This window comes from Ambystoma mexicanum, chromosome 7p (genome assembly GCF_040938575.1).
Source record: "Ambystoma mexicanum isolate Mex_15411 chromosome 7p, UKY_AmexF1_1, whole genome shotgun sequence".
Classification (NCBI taxonomy): Eukaryota; Metazoa; Chordata; class Amphibia; order Caudata; family Ambystomatidae; genus Ambystoma; species Ambystoma mexicanum.
The window spans coordinates 338145274-338165181 of NC_090939.1; positions in this window are offsets into that span (position 1 = coordinate 338145274).

The window sequence follows — 19908 nt, forward strand, 5'->3', positions numbered from 1 at the left end:
GTTATGGTGTGGTGAGGGGCTGCATCGGTTGTTTCTCTCTTTTCTTTTCTATTCTCTCAGTTCCCTTTGGGTTTCTTTTCTCTCTTCTGGTGAGGTGCAGTGTGGTGCTGTGATAAGGGCAGCCATGTGCTGTAAAGGTGATCTAAGGTGCAGTGAAGTGCTGGGCTCTGGTGTGGTGAGGGGCTGCATCGGGTGTTTTCTCTTTTGCATTTTCTCGGTTTCCTTTGGGTTTCCTTTCTCTGCTCTAGTAAGGTGCAGTGGGTCCTGCGTTAAGGGCAGCCATGTGCTGTGTTAAGGTGATTTAAGGAACAGTGAGGTGCTACAAAGGGTGATTTAAGGTGCATTGAGGTGCTGCAGTAGTTGTTTACTTTTCATTTTCTAGGTGCTGGAGCTTATATTTGGTGTTTCATGCTTTATGGATGGATCTCTTTTGTATTTGGGTCGTTTGGTTCTTTTGTGTATTTTTCTTAGTTTACCATTTCTTTGTGGAGTGTTCTGGATCTCTTTTGTATCTTTCTTAGTTCCAACGTGGGTCTATGGAGGGGTTTTGGATCTCTGGCGTACTTTTCTTGGTTTCACCATGGGTCTATGGAATTGTTTGGATCTCTTATGTATTTGGGTTGTTTGGATTTTTTGTGTATTGTTCCTAGTTTCACCATGGGTCTATGTAGTTGTTTTGGATCACTGGTTTTTTTTTTCCTCCTTTATGTTGGTGTGGGGATTCTTCTAAGTGTTTTCTCTTCTAATGAAGTGTGAGTTGAAACCAACATTTATACTTACCCGGTGTTGGGTTTGGGGTTCAGCATAGTGTTTTGGGGTTCTTTGGAGTTCTAGGAGAGGGAGGTTATTGTTGTTTTCTGGTGGGTCCTGTGCGTGGGTGAGGTCATTGCTGGTATGGAGTTTTGGCTGTGTTGGTGTTGTTTCAGAGTTCTAAGCAGCAGGAGAGGTGTGTCATATTCTGTTCGTCGTGTGCGTGGGTGATTTAATTTCAGATATGGAGCTTTGGCTGCGTGAATGAGCATCAGCTTGTGGAATGTTTGCGTTTGTGCGAGGCATGTGATTCTACAGCTTACAGTTGGGGATTAGCTGTTACACGGGCGGACATCCCGGTGTTTTTGTACTGTTGTACTGCATTTCTTGTAACAGCGAATAAACTATGTTGTAAACTACTCACATGTACTCGCTAATAATCGGAGGGACTTCAATTTTATCACAAGGTCACTATGAGGAACAGCCGAGGTCTTATATCTGTCAAATGTGTGTGTAAGACATGTAGTTGTAGCAGGGCGGGTCATGTGAGTGGATAAGAGTGTGGAGTGGGCTCTGGCACAGGTTGATGACTAGAGTGGACTAGGGTGGACAGGGAGTACACCTTTAGGACCCTGTTGGAGACATTAGAAAAGAGGAGAAGGGGAATCCGAAGAAGCCCTGTGAACGGTCATTGAGGCAAGAGGTCAACAATCAGAATGCACAGATTGGAGTCTGAGGATGAGGATTCTGTTGTAGAATGTGTCAAAGACTGTCAATGGCTCAAGGTAGATTAGTGTTGTACAGTGTCCTGTGTTTGCTCTCCTTTGTGGAAGTGCAACTAGAAAACCAACGCACATGCATGGATGTTCAAGGGGACATAGACACACAAACATGTCGACAAACTCATATCTACACACATCTTCACTGACAGGCACCATCCCAAAATCACATGACCTGTGAAAACCCTATGGGTGCCACTGCATGCCAATATTGTGGTGCCCACTTAACCAGCCATTGACATGATTGACAGTGCATAACCTTATCTGCCGGCAGAACTGCCGTGATGGGTTTATGGTCTTTTCATCGAAAATAATGCATTGAAAAGACAATCCATTGAATACAATCTAACCATAATAAATGCATCGAAAGTCTGTCCTCCTTGTAACGTTTTAGTACTTATTTTATAGTGGGGGGTTCCCCCAGAACCCAAACCCACATGCATACCCCCTTAACCCTAACCCAACCCTAACTCTTACCCTAACCCTAAATCTAACCCTAACCCCAACCCTAAATCTAACCCTAACCATAACCCTAATTATCCATTCAAATTATCCATCGAAATTAATTCAATTAATATGCTTTTTGATGGAAAAGCTATTCAATTAATACATTTCGATGGATATGCTTTTGATGGAAAGGAATTGGATGGAAATACCAGATACCGCCGTGATGTGATTCCCTCATCACCTCCACCGAACACTGTTACCCCGCAGTTGTAAATGGAGGGCCAGTGCCCGGCAGATGGCATGGGGACTCAGGAGGTGAAAGGGTGCTGGGTAGACTTCTCATGGAATGTAGTCACTGGATGCATCAGGATCCCTGCAACAACATGGTAAATTCCATTTCACCAGCCATAGCAGTTAATCATGCAGACTGCACATACGTACCACAATGTTTTGACAGAACGTCACCTGTACGTGTGAGCCTGTTGCAGTCAAGTGAACCACAGCAGTTGACATCACTGTACATGGCTGCATGTCCAGTCCTGCAATCATAAATGCATTCAGAGGGCAACAACCATTTTCTCAAGGTATGGAACAACAAAAAAACAAAATGCGTCCATCCTGGACATGGGTACAGAACATGACTTCAATGTGTTCATCCCGAACAGGGGTGTAAAAAAGAAAAATCAGACCTTCCTGTAATAAAACCAATGTCCATCTGGGACTGCAGGGAAAAAAATCCACCCTGGAGGGATTATGGAAAGGGTGTGTGTCCAGGTCCACATGAGTGGATTGAAAAAAGTCAACACCAAATTGGAGAAAAAAATCTATATGGTATCATGGACATCAGGGCACAGGTGGTTGAGGTGGCATGGGTGGACTGGGACTGCCATCCTACAGTGGATCATCAGGCAGTGGTGAGGGTGTCAGTGCTTCCTGTCCACGCAGTGCGTGCTGAAACCTGCTCTTCATTTGCAATGTCCACCCGTGAAACAGATGCATGTACCAGCATCCCACCGGCTGAGAGGTCATGATGAGCTTTCTCCCGAGTGGCCACAGAGTCTCCATGGGCGCTCAATCATGTCACATCAATTTACCTGGACAGCATTTTCCTCAAGGGGTCTATCTCCTCATGGAGCTGGGACCTTGTGGATGAAAGTTCCTCATGCAGTGAAGCCCTTAAGCTCTCATCTCACGTCAATTGGAGTCTCTCGATACCAACATCTCCTGCTACAGGGCTACTCTACGTGCCACTGCATCAGCATGCAGGGAGTCCTGCAGTCACTTCAGATAAGCCTGTCGGCCCTTGATGTTGTTCTTCATGCCCAGTTTGTGGGGGAGCTTTGAGCACCGCATCTCAGCATGCAGTTTCTTCTCCAGGCTGGCCAACAGTTTCTGCTGATGTCCCTGAGAGGCCAGATGCTGTGCATCCTGGTCAGCTGGTGTAGGGATGTTCTTAGGCAGGTGTTGCATGTTCCTGGCAATCTCCTGCAACATGTTGCAATGTCGGACGGATGCACACAGCATCTGCTACTCCTACTCTGTCTCTCTGGCATATTCATGGCTACCACGTCTGTGGGGCTGAAGGCAATGGGATGCCAGAGACAAGGCTCATCGCAGTTGGGCTCCTGTTCTTGGCTGCAGACCTGCAACCTTCTGTTGGACATCAGTCCCTGAATTTAAACCCAACTCAGGTGAAGGCGATCTTGCAGCCATAACTAGCACAGACATGAGGCTTTCCTCTGACAGGACCCGTGACTCATGGCTCACCTCCTCAGACTCAAGGGCAACATCCCTACTGACCCATTGGGACACACTCCATGTCCCTCAAAATGTTATCCACACCTGGTTCAGCATCCTCACTTACAGAGTACGAAGAGTCAGAAGAGTCAGAAACATGACTGAGGATTGCACTAGCACCTGTGGATGTCATTAACACAGGCTCCACTGGCAGTCGTTTTACGACCACCTCCTCGTCCTACTCCTCTACACCATCACTTGCACATAGACAGACATCAACATTTTGAATCATGAATACCTTGCCAAACATGCATATGTGCGTTACAATGCATACAGATACAAAATAGCCGAACACACATACATAACACATTGTGACTGGGCACAATGTGAGCTGTACATCACAGATGAATGGCATTCACGGACATGCACATTCATGGGTGTCATTTCATGAGGTACAACTTTGCAGGGTCTACGTGTACGAGGCCACATACAAACACCCAGACATGAGTGTCAGTGAAACACATCAGTGGAAGGATTGAGGTCTTTGCATCATCAGTGATCCCATACCGAACCCATACGTTTACATGTAGCAACATGTGGAAGTGTTACCTGCACATCTGATGAACCAAATGTTATGCAGGCACGTGTTGTCATGATATCCCAAATCACCATTGATACATTGGCCCCCTGGCAAGCTACATAGCTGGTCACAGTCACATGCCTTGCATACATGAGTGAGGAGGCGGCAACATGGAACCAACAAAGGCACACTTGCACATCCACTGCTCCATTGACACACCATATATTTAAAGAACTACACAGAGAAAACTAATTGCATCCACATGTTTTCCCATTGGGAAGAAGCCCTCATGCATGTATGCCAAGACATTGTTACTTATTCATGTTCAACGGCCTCTAGGATAGTGGAAAAATGCACACACTTTGTGACTTTGCATGAGTCATGATTCTCACACCCACTGGACAGTTCACATGCAAGACACTTTAAATGTGTACGGTCACACGTGCATTACATGCCAACGCCAAATGTACATGCTGCACCATTTCAAGGTCCATTCAGTGGTTGTGACTTTCTGGGGAGCAGACCTCAAGGTCACAGGGGTGTACACAGGAAGTTGCAGACACAGACAACTGACTAAGAGTACACCACCAGTAAAACAATAATGCATACTCAAGTATCCAATAAAGGAGTGCACATTGAGAACACAGCCACTGAGATGGTCTTCCGAAACACACCTTCCTGCCTGCCCCCCCACTCCCCAGTGTCCAGCTCATGCCGTTAGTATATACCGAGCAGTAAAAATGTGGCCTACTCATGAATGATGGCTCATTTAACAAGATATTGCCAAAAAAACACAGGGAAAAGTACTGAACATAAGGCATCGAAATTATGAAGGAAAGCACAAAGTATCAGTTAGCTGACCAAATCTACACATTCTTTCAAGATAAATTCCATGTCTTGTAAATTCACACATTGGAACTGTTCATTAATATTTCTTTACTGCTACCTATGGTGCATTCCTGAGAAGGTTAACTGTGGTATCTTTGCCAAATTGTTCTAGTGGCTGCATTGGGACATGGAGTATGTTAGGACAGTTTTTCTGAAGTCCAACTAAGGGCTCAGAAAAGCCATTCAACTGAGGCAGTACAAGACTCCACTCTTAGTATAAGGATGTACCACCTGAGTTCAGGGTAGCGTAGACAGAGCAGCCAGGCTTATTTTAGGAGGGAGAGATGACAGTAGAAACAGTACAAGTGAAATTGCAATACACATGATCCAACGAAACACTGAAACACTATGTATTGTAAAAATAAAGGATGCATTTAAATACAGATAGGCCCAGATAAATCTAGAGGTAAGTAAGTACTAAAACATCATAAGAAATCACAGTATAAAAATACAACACTATACTTGAAAGCACACAGACCCAAGTATAAACCTTATTTGGAACACCTAACAGTAGTTCTAGGGAAGTCAAAACCTTGTTATATACATTTAGTGTAGGTCAAGCCTATTCTTTGGGAGTAAAAGACTAATGGTTACTTTCAGATTACATTCAGTAATACAAGGGCAGTAGACCCTTACAGTTGTACAGTGACTCCTGGAGCAAATCACATTAACAGTCAACTGGACAGTATACATTTGGTGAATAAAGAAACACTTATCCTAGGTGCAGTAAAAACATATAACTAATTTTGTCATAACACACAGTTATACTAGGTGAGTTAAACCTAAGGATGTAATACACAATTAAAGTTGCTTTTTAAATCAATACAGTTATCCTAACAGGACTAACCTCGTGTTATCAACAGTTGGAGGACACTGATAGAAATACCTACAGGAAAAATCTGGTGAAACCAACACATTACTTTTGTAAAGAGGCACAACCTAATCACAGGAGAGTAAAATCCCTTCACATCTACTCTCTATTACACTGGCTAAACAGTGGCTAAGGAAGGAAAGATGTTAACCATACTTTTAAGAATAGTCCAGAACTGTAATTCTAAGAGTGAACAGTTACAAAAGGGTGTTACACACATTTAAGATCAGTAAAACCCTTTTGTAACTGTTCACTCTTAGAATTACAGTTACCAACCAACTCTTTACAAGTAAGTAAAACACTTCATTTCTTTTCTAGGCAGAAGTCCCTATCCCTTCAAAGTCTTTCCCTTATTCTTGGAGCATGAGTGTTCTCAGTGGCAGGAAAGGGGTCAGTAGGACGAGTGACCAACAGGCAGTGTTTGAATAAGTTGTTTAGTAGCAAAAGTCAGAATTCCTTAGGAAAACTGGGCAAACAGGTGAGTACTTTACTTCTGGGGTTAGAAGAGGGTCCAGGGGCTTCACAGAAGACACCCCAGCATGATTCTAGTAGAGGGACTGGGTGCACAGGACGAGGGACCTCCCAATCGCAGAAAACACCCCAGGGCTACACAGAAATCCCAAAAGGCTTAAGGTAAGTATATACCCAAGCCAACACAGTACCTCAGCAATGAAGAAGAGATTGCAGCAGGCGAACTTCAGGGACTGCAGCCAAATAGCCGGTCAGTGGATTCCTTGTCCTGGAGACTGAACACAAGTCCTTAGAAGGGACTTTGTAGCAGGGATCGATGAAGAAGGCTCTAGGCAAGATTTCCCTCATGGCTGAATGAGGTTCTGCAGATGTGGCACCTTTTCAAGGAGCACAGAAGAAGACAGAAAATCACAGTTGGTTTCCTGTCATTTAAAAGGTCCAGCACTCTTGTGAGTGGATTTTTGGACTTGATTCCTGTTCTGGAGATACACCAAGATGCCCACAAAGTTTTATCGAGATTCGGAATTCGGAAGCCTGAACAGCGCACAGTGGCTGGAGGTTTCAGGGTATTGGGGTATTGCAAGAACGCAAGGTTGCAGCAACCCGTAGGATGGCTCATAATGCAGGACTTCTTTAATTCTAGTGGGTCTCACTAAGTTCCAGGTTCAGGTCGTCGTTTTCAGAGACCCCAGGACGATTGGAAGGAAGGGCTGCAGCAGGCTCTGGTTACACAGCAGGCTATTCGGTCGCTGGAAATAATCTCCACCGCTTTTCCTTTGTCATCCTCTTTGGTTTTCTGTTCCAGTGGTCGAAATGACTTCAGCTTTCCGGTTTCCAGTATTTATCAGGACCTACAGCACAACATCTGCATTCTATCCCCTCATTTTACAAACAAGGGGTGTCTTGTTGTCCAATCAGGATAGCCAGCCCCCCACTGGGATTTTTCCCAGTTGAAGTTTTGGACTCCTCCCCCACTTCCTGTGCTTACAGACTGACTGGAGCCTGGGTAGGGTGTCCAGGGGACTCCCGCCGAAGACAAAAATCACACAAAGGAATTTCCTGCCAAGGATGTCAGAGGAAGGAACAAGAAACGTAAATAAACACTAAAATGGTAGAAAAAGAAGACAAGGCCCTTGTAGTAATATGAGCACCGTTAGGTGCCTTTACTACTGCTCTGATCACAGCCCATGGTAAAGGTGCACCAAATTAGTAAAAGGTATCACTGCCACCAGCCATTAAAGGTAAGCTTGTGACTGTAACAAAATTGTTACAGTTTTAATGTGAAATGGGATACATTATATCTCCCCAGACTCCGCATAAGGAGGGGAGTGCTGGTTTCACAGAATAAAATGTAAAAGGGATCCAAAGTTCCTTTCTACCCTTGTGAACTGTAGTTCACTCACGGTTTGCACAAGAAAGTTAAATGGGGAGCTCATAGGGAAACCCAGCAACAATGGGCACTTATTGACAATAAGTTGTTAAACATGATAACTTTAAAAAGACACTATTGAGAGTCTTAAAAATGACACCCATAAAAAGATTTAAAGATTAGGTGAGTGTGGAAAAAGGTTCCCACTCACTGAGGTATTAATGCAAAATATCTAAGTAGCAAAGCAAAAAGTTCTGGGTTGAACCAGGAAAGGAAGATTTACCAGCTCTGTGGAAATCTTACCTAACAGAGTACATACATTCCCTCACCATCAATATGCTCTGCATACTCTCAACATGCCAACCACTGACAGATGTCTCCTCAATGTGACTTTGACAGCAGGGTCCATTGTATTACTGTGCAGACCATAGTCCATGTATAATCAATGCTGTGATGTGTGCAGCAATGATCAGTGCACTGGCCACATCACCACCATGTTTGTCAAAGCCTCCATGTGCTGCACCAATATGAAACTACACATTTGAATGTTACTGTCTGATGTGTCACATCATTGCTGACACCAGCTCTATAAGCACCCTGTTTGAGATTTCACATGAGTGTGAGCCACCTGCTATTTGCCCGATGCTATTCCCAAATAGGTGGTGTACCTTTACATTGTGTGATCTGGCAGCACACTTTACATGATAGGGCCTCTTTACAAGGTTGGAGGTAGCCTTGCCGGTAAAACCGGCAAGGCTACCTCCAAACTTGCTCGAAAGCCTGGCACCCGGGAATGGGCAATTATCGGGGTATTCCAGCCCAGCCGGACCCGGTAATTGCCCTTTCATGGGTGCTGGAATCGGGTGATGCCCATTCCCATTTGATCCCCATAGGGCTCAATGTGAATGGGGATGCCTGTAGCACCGGCACTGTTCATAACGGTGTCTGTGTTACAGGCATGCTGTGCTCGCGGGCGCCTTTCATTCGCCAGGTCAGACCTGGTGGAATAAAAGGCACCTGCGAGCACAACTCAGAGTTTGCTGGTCCAGAAACAACGCTACCGGCAAGCTTACCACTACCGTTGTATCCGGACCGGTAAACTCCTAATGAGGCCCACATAATATGTCAGTCAATGACTGTCATATAAAGGGTGCTGCCAACTCACACAGTATAAAGTGACAATTAACATTGTGTGTGCTGGCTGCACCCTATATTTGAAGTGGCCCTGAATGACCACAACAATCGGTCGACCCTTGAGCCAGCACTGTGTCACTTGTCCATGCAATAGCAGACTGGAAATGTGGACACATGCATCTAAAACAAGTGTGTCATATTGTCCCAATACCCTTACTACATCACTACACCATGATATCTACTGGCTACAGGCATACACCAATGAGAGTAGTCAATGCCAGATCCATCAGACAAAGCATGGTCATGCTCTTTTGTGCAGGCATTTCCCCTGAGACGTGCACAATGGTGCGGAGGCACTGGCTGGGGAAATATGGACCCCCATACGACATATCAGAAGCCAGTTTTGTTCTAAATACTTCATCAGATCAGTAATGGTCAGTTAAACTAGCATTCACTACATTTATTCCTCCTATCTGGGTGTTTCTTGTGGGGCATCTGTGCCTATCTAGGAACATTATTCAGTAAAGATGTTTCAGTAGTGTTGACTGGGCATGCTCAGGCTGAGACCCAGTCCATGTCCATCTGCAATTCTCCTGAAACAAGGAGCAACAGAGCCCTCATGCCCCTTCTATATAAGTGATGTTGCTGCCATGCCATTGGATAACCCAATTAATGTACATTTTTGGACAAGTATGTATTTATATTTGTATTTATTAAGTTTATATAGTGCTTTATGCCAAAGCGCTTTACATTATAACAAGAATACATAGAATATGATAAACTAGAAGCACAATTACAAACATGAGACAAGCCATTAAAAAACAGTAAGTAGAACAATTTACCTAGGATAATGAACAAGTGAAGGAGGGAGGAGGAGAAAGGGGAAGATGAGGGAAGTCAGGGAGGGGAATAAGATGGAGTTTCAAGCGAGCAACAGAAGTGTAAGAGGTGGGTGAGGGACAAGTGGAAGGGAAGTGATGAGGAAAGTCAGGATGGGGAAAGGAGAAGAGATTTTAAGGAGGCGGAAGTTGGAGAAGGAGGTAATGGAGCGGATAGAGAGCGGAAGAGAGTTCCAATGTAGGGGGGCAAGGAGTTGAAAGGAATGGAAACGAGAAGATGCACAAGGGGAGGGAGGAACAGTAAGCAGGAAGAGATCAGCTGAACGGAGGGAACGGGAGGGAGTGTAGAAGGAGAGGAGAGAGGCAAGTTAGGGGGGAGCGACGTCATGAAGAGATTTAAAAATTGACACAAAGGAAGTGAAATTTAAGTTGGGAGTGAAAGTGAAGCCAGCCAAGGTAAGAGAGCAAAGAGGAAATGGAATCGTGAGGGGCAAGTAGACAAAGGGTACGGATGGCAGAGTGGTAGAGGGATTTAAGGGAAGAGAGATGTGAGGCAGGAAGTCCAAAAAGGAGGGAAGAACATAAAAGTCAAGATAAAATAAAGGAGGAGATTAAGAATTTAGTTGCATTGAAGCTGAGGGAGGAACAGATTTTACGAATATTGAAGAGGTGGTAGCGACAGGCGTGAGAGGTAAGAGAAATATGGTGGCTAAAGGAGAGGGAGGAGTCGATGTGGAGGCCTAGATTGCGTGCGTGGGTAGAAATTGAAAGATTAGAAGGGGGAAAGTGAATGAAAGGAGTGGGAGGCAGAGGGGAGAGAGTGTTAGAGGGAAAGAATAGGACTTAATTCTTATGTTAATGTTAAAGGACATTTGTACCGCGCACTATCACATCCGGAGTGGTCCCCTGGCGCTCTGGCTGCTCTGAAAGAGGAGGGGAGGTTGAGTTAGTGGGAGGAGGCAGGAAAAGTGCAAGAGAGCAGTGATGTGCTGTTCGCGGCCTCAGCCCAGTGGGTCCGTTGGCTGGGCCTGGGGTGTTTGCGGCCGGTAGTCATTGTGTAATGTTGTGCAAGACTATGCATGTTTTTGTTTTATTGTTGCAATGTAGTGAAGTTTGTGCGGTTTGTTGTGCTGCAGATTTTGGTTGTGTTTGGTTTGGAGTTTGAGAGGTGTATGCAGAAAGGGAAATTGTTAGTAGAGTTGGTTAGTTTGCGTCTCTATCCTGAATTCAGGTGCTCGGTTTGCGCAGTCTCCCCTTGTGCGGCTCTGTCCTGATCTGGGTCCGACTGGCATACAAGGTTCCTTACTCCTCTGGCCCCCACCTCTAACATGCTCTCTCATAGCTCCCCTTATCCTCCCTTCATTCTCCTGTGGCCAGTGCACCTGCCAATGTCAACCTCGCAGGTAGAGTGGTGATTGCCAATATCTCGACAATTCCACACCACTGTGGTACCTGGTGGTAACTAAGGGACGGGCAAAAGTGTTGGTGGGATTGTCTGGGGGAGTTGGCTCGGTCTTCGTGCGTGCCGCCTGTGTTCCAGTCTATCCGGTGTCTCTTCCGTCCAGGTGCCATGGGAGCTACCCTTTCGGGTCCGGGATGTCCGTGTCCTTTCCGGATTAGTCATCCTTTTTCCGGTTTCGGGTTCCAGATTTAGTCTGTAGTATTGAAGAGCCAGGTTTTTAGTGATTTCCTGAATTTTAGGTGATCTTCAGTGTTTCTTATTTCTTTTGGGATGTTGTTCCAGGTTTTTGCGGCTAAGTGGTAGAAGGAGGTGCCTCCAAGTTTTTTCTTAAGGTATGGTTTGAGTTCCAGGCGGATTTCGTTGCTTGATCGGAGGGTTCTCGTTGGTTTGTAGACTGTTATTTTCTTTTGTAGGAATTCTGCTCCTTGTCCGCTGATTTCCCTGTGCGTTATGCACATTGTTTTGAAGGTGATGCAAAGTTTTTCTGGGAGCCAGTGTAGTGTTTTTAGGGCTGGAGTGATGTGGTCTCTTCTAGATAGTTTGAGGAGTAAAAGGAAAAGAATGTTTAAAGGTAACAGATAAATGGGTTTTAAAGGGTTGGGTTGAAAGGAAAAATATTGACGATAGAGACACTTATTTTTCGAAGGAAACTCATTCAGTTTTATATTACAGGCGGGGAGAAAGAGAACCCTATATATACTCGGAGAATTGGTGGCACTCGAACCTATGAGTAGAGAGAAGGGACCTAACCAGATGCCCATACACAAATGTGTCTGCTGTGCAGTTTTGACAGTGGACAAACTCCTGTGAAAACTCCCATATTGTTGAATGGACTAAGTGGCCTATGCAGTGAAAGTCCCAGGAACTTGCTGCAATGCATGCCTAAAAAGAGGACAAATACGACCGGACAGACGATCTATGGAGCCCAAACCAAGATGATTCGGGTGGAAGAAATACACAATGAATAAAGAAGAGAGGGAAAATCAACGTGTAAAAATACAAATGGGGAACCAGGAAATGTTATGGGATGGGAGCAATGGAACAAATGTGGAGTATAAGCCACACGTGAATAAAGTGTGACAAACGGGCTGGTGGGTTACCTCAAAGCGTGACCTTCTTTCAAATTCTCATAGTGGCTGTAAAATTATCTGAGGCATGTAGTTAGTTTAAAGTTAACTAGGTAATAGAGGTGGGATTTAGATAAAAGTAAACAAAGGTATTCTTTAGGGACACATACATGTTTAGACTAGGAGAATATAATGTGTTAGTACTGACATTGTAGAAATGTTGTAGGATATCTCCCATATTAAAATAAATTATATCACAGAAAAGGGTGATTAGGTGATTATATTTTTATAATATAAAAAAGATAAAAAAACAAAACATGACATTTGTACGTTCAATTACAAATTACAAATGCATGTGTCATCATCATAAAAGTAAGAAAAATGACACCTAACAACAAAATAAAGTGATTCCAATGCATTTGTGTTTGATATCTGAACACCATGATTACAAGCTATTTCCTTAAACTGTATAAAGTATAAGACAGAGGACATAATTTCCCACCTGCAGCAGATCATGCCATTTTTCCCAATTTCAAAATTTCAAACAAAACATACTAATAGTTGTTTGTATCAATGCCACTGGGAGCCCATGATTTCGACTTAGTGGATCTTGCACATGTATAGGGAAAATGCAAATTATATCTACTTCAGTTCGAGTTCATTTGTGTTCTCCAAGGCCAGAGCCATCAAGAAGTTTGCAGTTGCAATTCTAATGCTGATGGAAGGTGAGGCATGCCTCTAGTGGAGGAAGCCTGAATGGTGTTGTCTTTTCCAAGACACAAGTAAATTGGGTGTTGCATGAATCGAGAGTCTATGGGTCACTTTGTAGGAAAGATGGGCATTTCAGGAAATCACTCGCTCTCCCAATATGTTTTCTTTGTATGATACAAAGCAAAGCAAGGCTGTAGGCAGAGGGCTGGCTTTGAAGGGCATTGGGGACAGTACACCCGAGTATCCCTCCTCCTTCCTTGTTTTGTATACACCTTATATCTTCTGTATGGTTGTGTCTTCCTGGGGGTGGCAGGCACATAATCAGCAAAGTGTCGTTCTTGCAATCTGGCTACATCCTCTACTTCTGCAAAGTTGGGAGTTGGTACATACACAATGGTCAGCGAAGTTAAAACTGCTAATTCAAACTTCAAAAATGTCAGTTTGTTTTCTAGAGCGGCTGCACGATATACAACATATGCATTGTATGTAGCTAGATGCATAAGGTAAACTGCCAACTTCTTGTACCAGGTGCAAGTCTTACGCTCTACATGGTATAACTCAAGTAATTGGTCTATTTTGTCTACTCCATGTACCTGTTGTAGTCCAGAATACACTTGGGTTTTAGCACTTGAAGAGCCTGCCCACGTACAGTGACAAGGGAAGTACTTTCATCATGAATAGTACTCAGCATGTGCACATCCCTTCGGTGACAGAATTTTAGTGCCAACAGTTCATCATGCCGCAATGCCATACATGCTCCCTTGTCCAGCTTCTTACACACAAGTTGTCTGGAGAAGCCTTTGCGGTTACTGCAGATTCTACCACATGCCAGTGTGCCCACGTTGTACAATTTCTTGAACAGTGGTATTCCGGTGTAGAAATTGTCCACATACAATTGGTGACCCTTGTGGAACAATGATGTGGCAAGATCCCACACAATCCTCTCACTGGCCCCTAAATGGGCTGGGCAGCCGGGAGGGTTTATGCTCAAGTCTTTTCCAGTGTAGACTTTCATGTTGTAGGCATACCCAGTGGTACTTTCGCACAACATATAAACCTTGATTCCATATTGTGCTCTCTTGCTTGAAATATACTGCTTGAGCAGTAGCTGGTTTTTGAACAATACCAAAGGTTTATCAATGAACATGTTCTGGCTAGGAACATACACCTCAGAAAATCGCTGTGCAAAGTGCTTCAGTAATGGCTGAATTTTGAATAACCTATTACAATTTGGGTCAGTTCTTGGCAATGCTGCAGAGTTGTCATTGAAATGCAGCATACGTTTTAGTGCTAGGAAGCAATCTTTACTCACTTTTGCTGGAAAAAAAGGGCTTGCAAATACAGGTTCAGTAGACCAGTACAGAGAAATAGACGGCATCCTTGTATGTCCCAAGAGCAGAGTGAGACCCCAAAATGTTCTCATCTCAAAACTTGTAGTTGGAACCCAAAGGTGTTATCAGTGTTGAGGGAGAGAACGTGGGAATGACATCCAGTTTTTGATAGCAGTAAGACAAGAGGAGAGATTAAGGTGGAGGTCAGGAGTGAAGGGAGAGAAGGAGAGGAAAAGCTGGGTGTCATCAGCATAGAAATTGTGAGAAATACCAAAGGAAGAATGTTTGACTAATGTTTACAAACATTGCAAGTCAGGGTGAGTGTTGTGAACAGTGATATGAGCCATGTTTGTGTCATGTATTCACTGATTGACACATGTAACCTTTTCAACACAGACTGGTGAATGGAATCTAGGGCTCTATGAACATTGTTTAAAATACAAAATGAATATTCTTCATATGCAAAGAAGACTGCTACACGCATTGGTGCTATTCATCCCCATACCCTTTCTCATAGGGTTATCTTCAGAGAGTACAATAGGAGAGTACCCAACTGTCCATCTTGGAATGATGAACCTCTATTAGCTACATATGAATAATAACACTTTGTACATGGAATACTGATTCACAGAAAGGTAAATATATACACTATATGTGATACAACACAATACTTCAATTCATTAAGAAATGGTCTGACTGCAGACACTTTTAAATGCCAAGTTAAAGTGTAACCATCATAGATTAGGAAAGAAAGGCAGGTTAGTTATGAACAGTGGCAGAAGAGGTTCTTTAGACAGACAAGCAATGCTGAGTGAGGATCCCCCCACCTGGGCAACCTGTAATAGAAAAGTTAGGGAGTAATTTATGTTGCCTTTTACAGCCCAGTCCAATATTGTTCAATAACTTTGTGCTTTCTTTTAAAAGATGCTACCACCCCGAAGAACCTGAGAGGGCACAGGAGAACAGGATCCAAGACAAATCTGGGACCTCTGGACAACTCCTAAGGCTAGAAGATGCTCTTCCTCGCCACAGTACCTTTGGTACCTTAGCAGGCAATGTGGGGGAGAGTTTCTTGGCTTTACTCAACGATTCCCTGCGAGGATGGGCCTCTTTTGGAAGAAGGAGTCATTGGAATGCTGAGACCAAGAATGAAAAGGAACCAAAGTCTTTTGGAAGTGCAACAGTTTTACTCTTCGCAGTGCTCTCCTTTGGGCGACGGTTCATATGACTGTATAAGTCCTGTGGAGATGAAACTTGCTGTGGGCTTGTTAAAAGCTTGGCAGATGGAAGTAAGACCCCTGGCACCCTTCAATGACTTCTGGCAGCGACAGGCGCACAGGACACTTTTGGTGTTAGGTTTTGGAATATTGCATTTTTTTTTATTTCTGGTTCTTCAGTGCTGCAGCTACAGCATGGACATCTGGATGGCTTCTGTCAACATGGACTCAACGACTGGAGTGTACCTTGGACGCTCACCAAGTCTGGACCCTTGGGACTACTTTGATAGTTTCTGCTGGCGTGAAACCCATCGGCGGATCATTCACTGCACCCAAGGACACTGGGCTCTCTCTGGCAGGGAAAAGGTGGAGACTGAAAGGATGTGTTTTCAAATGTTCTTAGGCGTTTGGAACCTTTGCAGCTCAGGGTGTCCAACAGACTATGCCAGGGTACCCTCTATTCTGGGTGGTAAACATCAGTGGCTTCCAGCGGTCACAAAACATACCTCCGGACCCTGGGTGACACCAATGGACTTCTCTGGCTCAAGATGTCCGGCACTCCTCTTTTGGAATTCGAAAACCCCTTCTCCGGACGGCAGGCACACAGGACTGGCTTCCAGGATGCTTTGATGAAGAGCAGCAGTTTTGCACAATGGTCCTTTGTAGCTCTGTGAGAGGTCTCCTTTGCAGGCCCTCTCTTGATCAGTCCTTGGGAGTCAACAACTTTCAGATTGTTGAAGAAATGCAGCAGCAGACCTCTCTTCTAGCTAGGCTTCAAGAAACAGCTTCTTCTCGCCAAGCTTTGACTTCAGCAACTGGACAACTGTTAAGTGAGAGGTCCCCTGATATACACACCTGTCCCTCATTCATTCTGGCTGAGCCAGGCTCAGTCATCCAATCACCCAGTAGGGAATTAATGCCGGCATGCAGCCAATCAGGCTCACAGTCATTCAGGCCATTCACGCCACCCAGACAGCCACAACAAAAGATGTTGATTAGGTAAGTACCCAGCCCTTCAGCACACTAAACTGCATTAATCTCAATTCCAGTCAGGGCAGTCTCATTCATTGTGCCACCCATACAGAAATCAGTCAAACACAACAGAGAATGTGAGATGACTCCCAACTCCATTCAAGCAGGCCCTCCCCTATGGTGTACCCACAAGATACAACACCTGGGAAGGCTACAGTCAGTCTGACAGGAGGCAGCCCCAGAGGAATGTATGGTATTTCCACCCAACAGCCATTCAGGAGGAAGGGGCAGAGTGAGGGCTTCCAAGGACGTTGGGAAACAAGGTAAAGGGCAATAGAAACCAAGAGGCCATCTTGCCTTCTATCAGGAATCCATTGATTCCTATGGCAGGGCCTGGGTGTCCCAAAATTGGAGACACTCAGAGCCACTGCCAAGTCAGCTTGTAGTTGCCACCAGCCCATACCCTGCTCTGTGGGCAACACACAGCACATTCCAGCATCACATGCCCCCCTCGCCAGACTGAGGTTAGGGCAACTGATCTCCCACAAGCTTGTTACCCATATCTAGACGGTGAACATAACTTATGGGAAGACCATCTGCGTTATCATGACTCTTCCCTGGCCTATGCTCAATTGTGCAGTCTATCCCTTGCAGTCTAATTGACCACTTGAGCAGTTTGGGATTTTCACCCCTCATTTGCATAAGCCACTTTAAGGGCTTATGGTAAGTTTGGCCCGTATAGGCAGATCCTGTAAGGTAAGGTCTAAAATGCCTAAGTGCCCAAATTATGCTAAAACACTCCTGTTAAACTGTGGCCCACCTAAGTTCCCTACCCTTAAGTTTCCTACTGATGAAAATGATGGGGTGTTCTCTCTCTTTGTCATCTAACTGAGACAAGACCGCTCGAATTCCTGTGCCACAGGCATCAGTTTGCATAATAAATAGTTTGCTGTAGTCAGGGGCACACAAGACAGGCGCCCTGCACAGAACTTACTTCAAGCCATCAAAGGCCCTTCGACAATCTTCACTCCAATGAATCTTCCTAGGCTGTTTGGGTGATGTCAGAGCATTCAAAGGTGCAGCTATGGTGCCATAGTCTGCCATGAAGTTTTGATAGTGCCCAGTGAGGCCCAAAAAATATCTCTCCTCGGTTTGAGTAGGGGGAGTCTCCCAGTCCTGTAAAGCTTGTAGTTTACTAGGGAGAGGTTGGATTTGCCCCCCTATTGTCTCTTGACCAAGCTAGGTAACCTGGTAACCTTGCCCTGTACAATCTGGCTCTTGTTTGCCTTGATAGTGAGGGTGGCCATTTTCATGGCCTGCAAAACCTTATCCAGGTGTGTCATACGCTCCTCTCAGGTAGAAATCTATTTAGCAATGTCGTCCATGTAGCCCACACAAAAGGCCTTCAGCCCAATGAAAGCATGATTGACTAAACTTTGGAATGTGGCAGGGGCATTATTTAACCCAAAAGGCATAACCCTAAACTGTAGAACCCTTCTGGTGTTGAGAGAGCCATTTTCCCCTTGGCCGGATCAGTCAGAACTATTTGCCAATAGCCTGATGTGAGGTCAAAGGTGCTCACAAACCTAGCAGCACCTATCTTGTTCAAAAGCCCATCAGCCCTGGATAATGGGTGCGAATCAGTCTTGGTGACTGCATTGACTCATCTGTAGTCCACACAGCCTTGGGGACAAGGACCACTGCCTTGGGGACAAGGACCACTGTGCTGGACCAGGGGCTGGTTGAGGTCTCAATAACACGTGTTCAACCAACACCTTCACAACCTGTGTCTGGATGTGGTTTTTTTACAGTGTCTGACATCCTGTATCATTTGTCTTTGACAGGTGCACTGTCACCAGTGTCAATATCATGCCTACACCAGGGGGTGAGGTCTGGTACCAGTGAGAACAGAGAACATGCTGCTGGAGCAAGGCCCTGCTGGTCCTCTGATGTTCTGGTGTCAGATCTGGAGAGAGTTGTAATCTCTCCACTGAGCCACCCTGAGAGTTGCTATTCAGCAAATCAGTAAGGGGCTCACTCTCATCTCTTCTTGCTCTGAAGCTAGTCTGAGGCATGAGACTTCTCCTCTCCTGTGGAAATGCTTAAGCCTTGTCAACTTGAAATTCCAGAGGGGCTACCCCAGGAACACCAATGTCAACCAGATAGTTGACTTCACCCCTCTTGGAGATTATCCTGAGGGCCCAGTCCACTTATATGCCAAAGCGTGAGGGTTGGTAGGCTCCATCACAAGGATCTCGTGACCAGGAGTCCAATCCACTTATTCAATTCTTGTGTGGCCTTAAGATTTGCTGTTTGCTGTTTGTTGGCCCATCATCTGTGCCATCCTCCTCCCGAGACCTAACATATAGTACCCCACTTGCTTGGCTTGATCTGGAGGGGTGGGTTCCAAAACTTCTTGTGCTAAGGCAAGGGGACCCTTCACTGGATGTCTAAAGAGGAGCTAAAAGGGGCTTAAACCAACACCCTCTTGAGGCACCTCCCTGTAAGCAAACAGCGGATATGGTAGAAAGAGATCCCATTTCCTCCTTAGGGGCTCTTACAAACCATCCAACATGCTCTTGAGAGTGTTATTATATCTCTCAACCAGACCATTGGTCTGAGAATGGTATGAGGTGGATAACATATAGGTTACACCACATTCCTTTCACATAGCTTGCATGTAACTCGACATGAAGTTGGGTCCTCTGGCAGAGATCACCTCTTTACGAATTCCAACTCTGGTAAAGATGCCCAGGAGATCCCTGGCAATCCCCTTGGCTGTTATGGTCCGAAGGGGTATAGCCTCAGGGTGCCTGGTTGCAATATCTACCAGTACCAAGATGAACCTGTGTCCAACTGATGTGGGAGGGTCCAGGGGATGAAAAATGTCAATGCCCACCATCTCAAATGGTGTGCCAACCATTGGCCAATGCTTCAGTGGGGCAATGGCACTGCCCTTAGTCTTGCCAGACAACTGACAAGTGGGACAAGTCTTGCAGTGAGCTTCCACTTCGGCAAATAAAAGTTGGTTGAGAGCTTTTGCTTAGTCTTCTTGGTCCCAAGATGACCAGCTAAGGGTACCTCACGTGCCAACTTCAAAAGGAAGGACCTTTTTACCTGGAGTACAACCAACCTTTTGACTGTACCAGGTTTAGGCTGAGTGGGCTCACTGTAAAGGAGCTCGCCCTCCCAATACATCTTAAATGTCCTAGGCACTTCACCTTGTGCCTGGGCCAATTTTCTTAGACCCTCAAGAGAGTGGCACTCTCTTTGACACTTACAA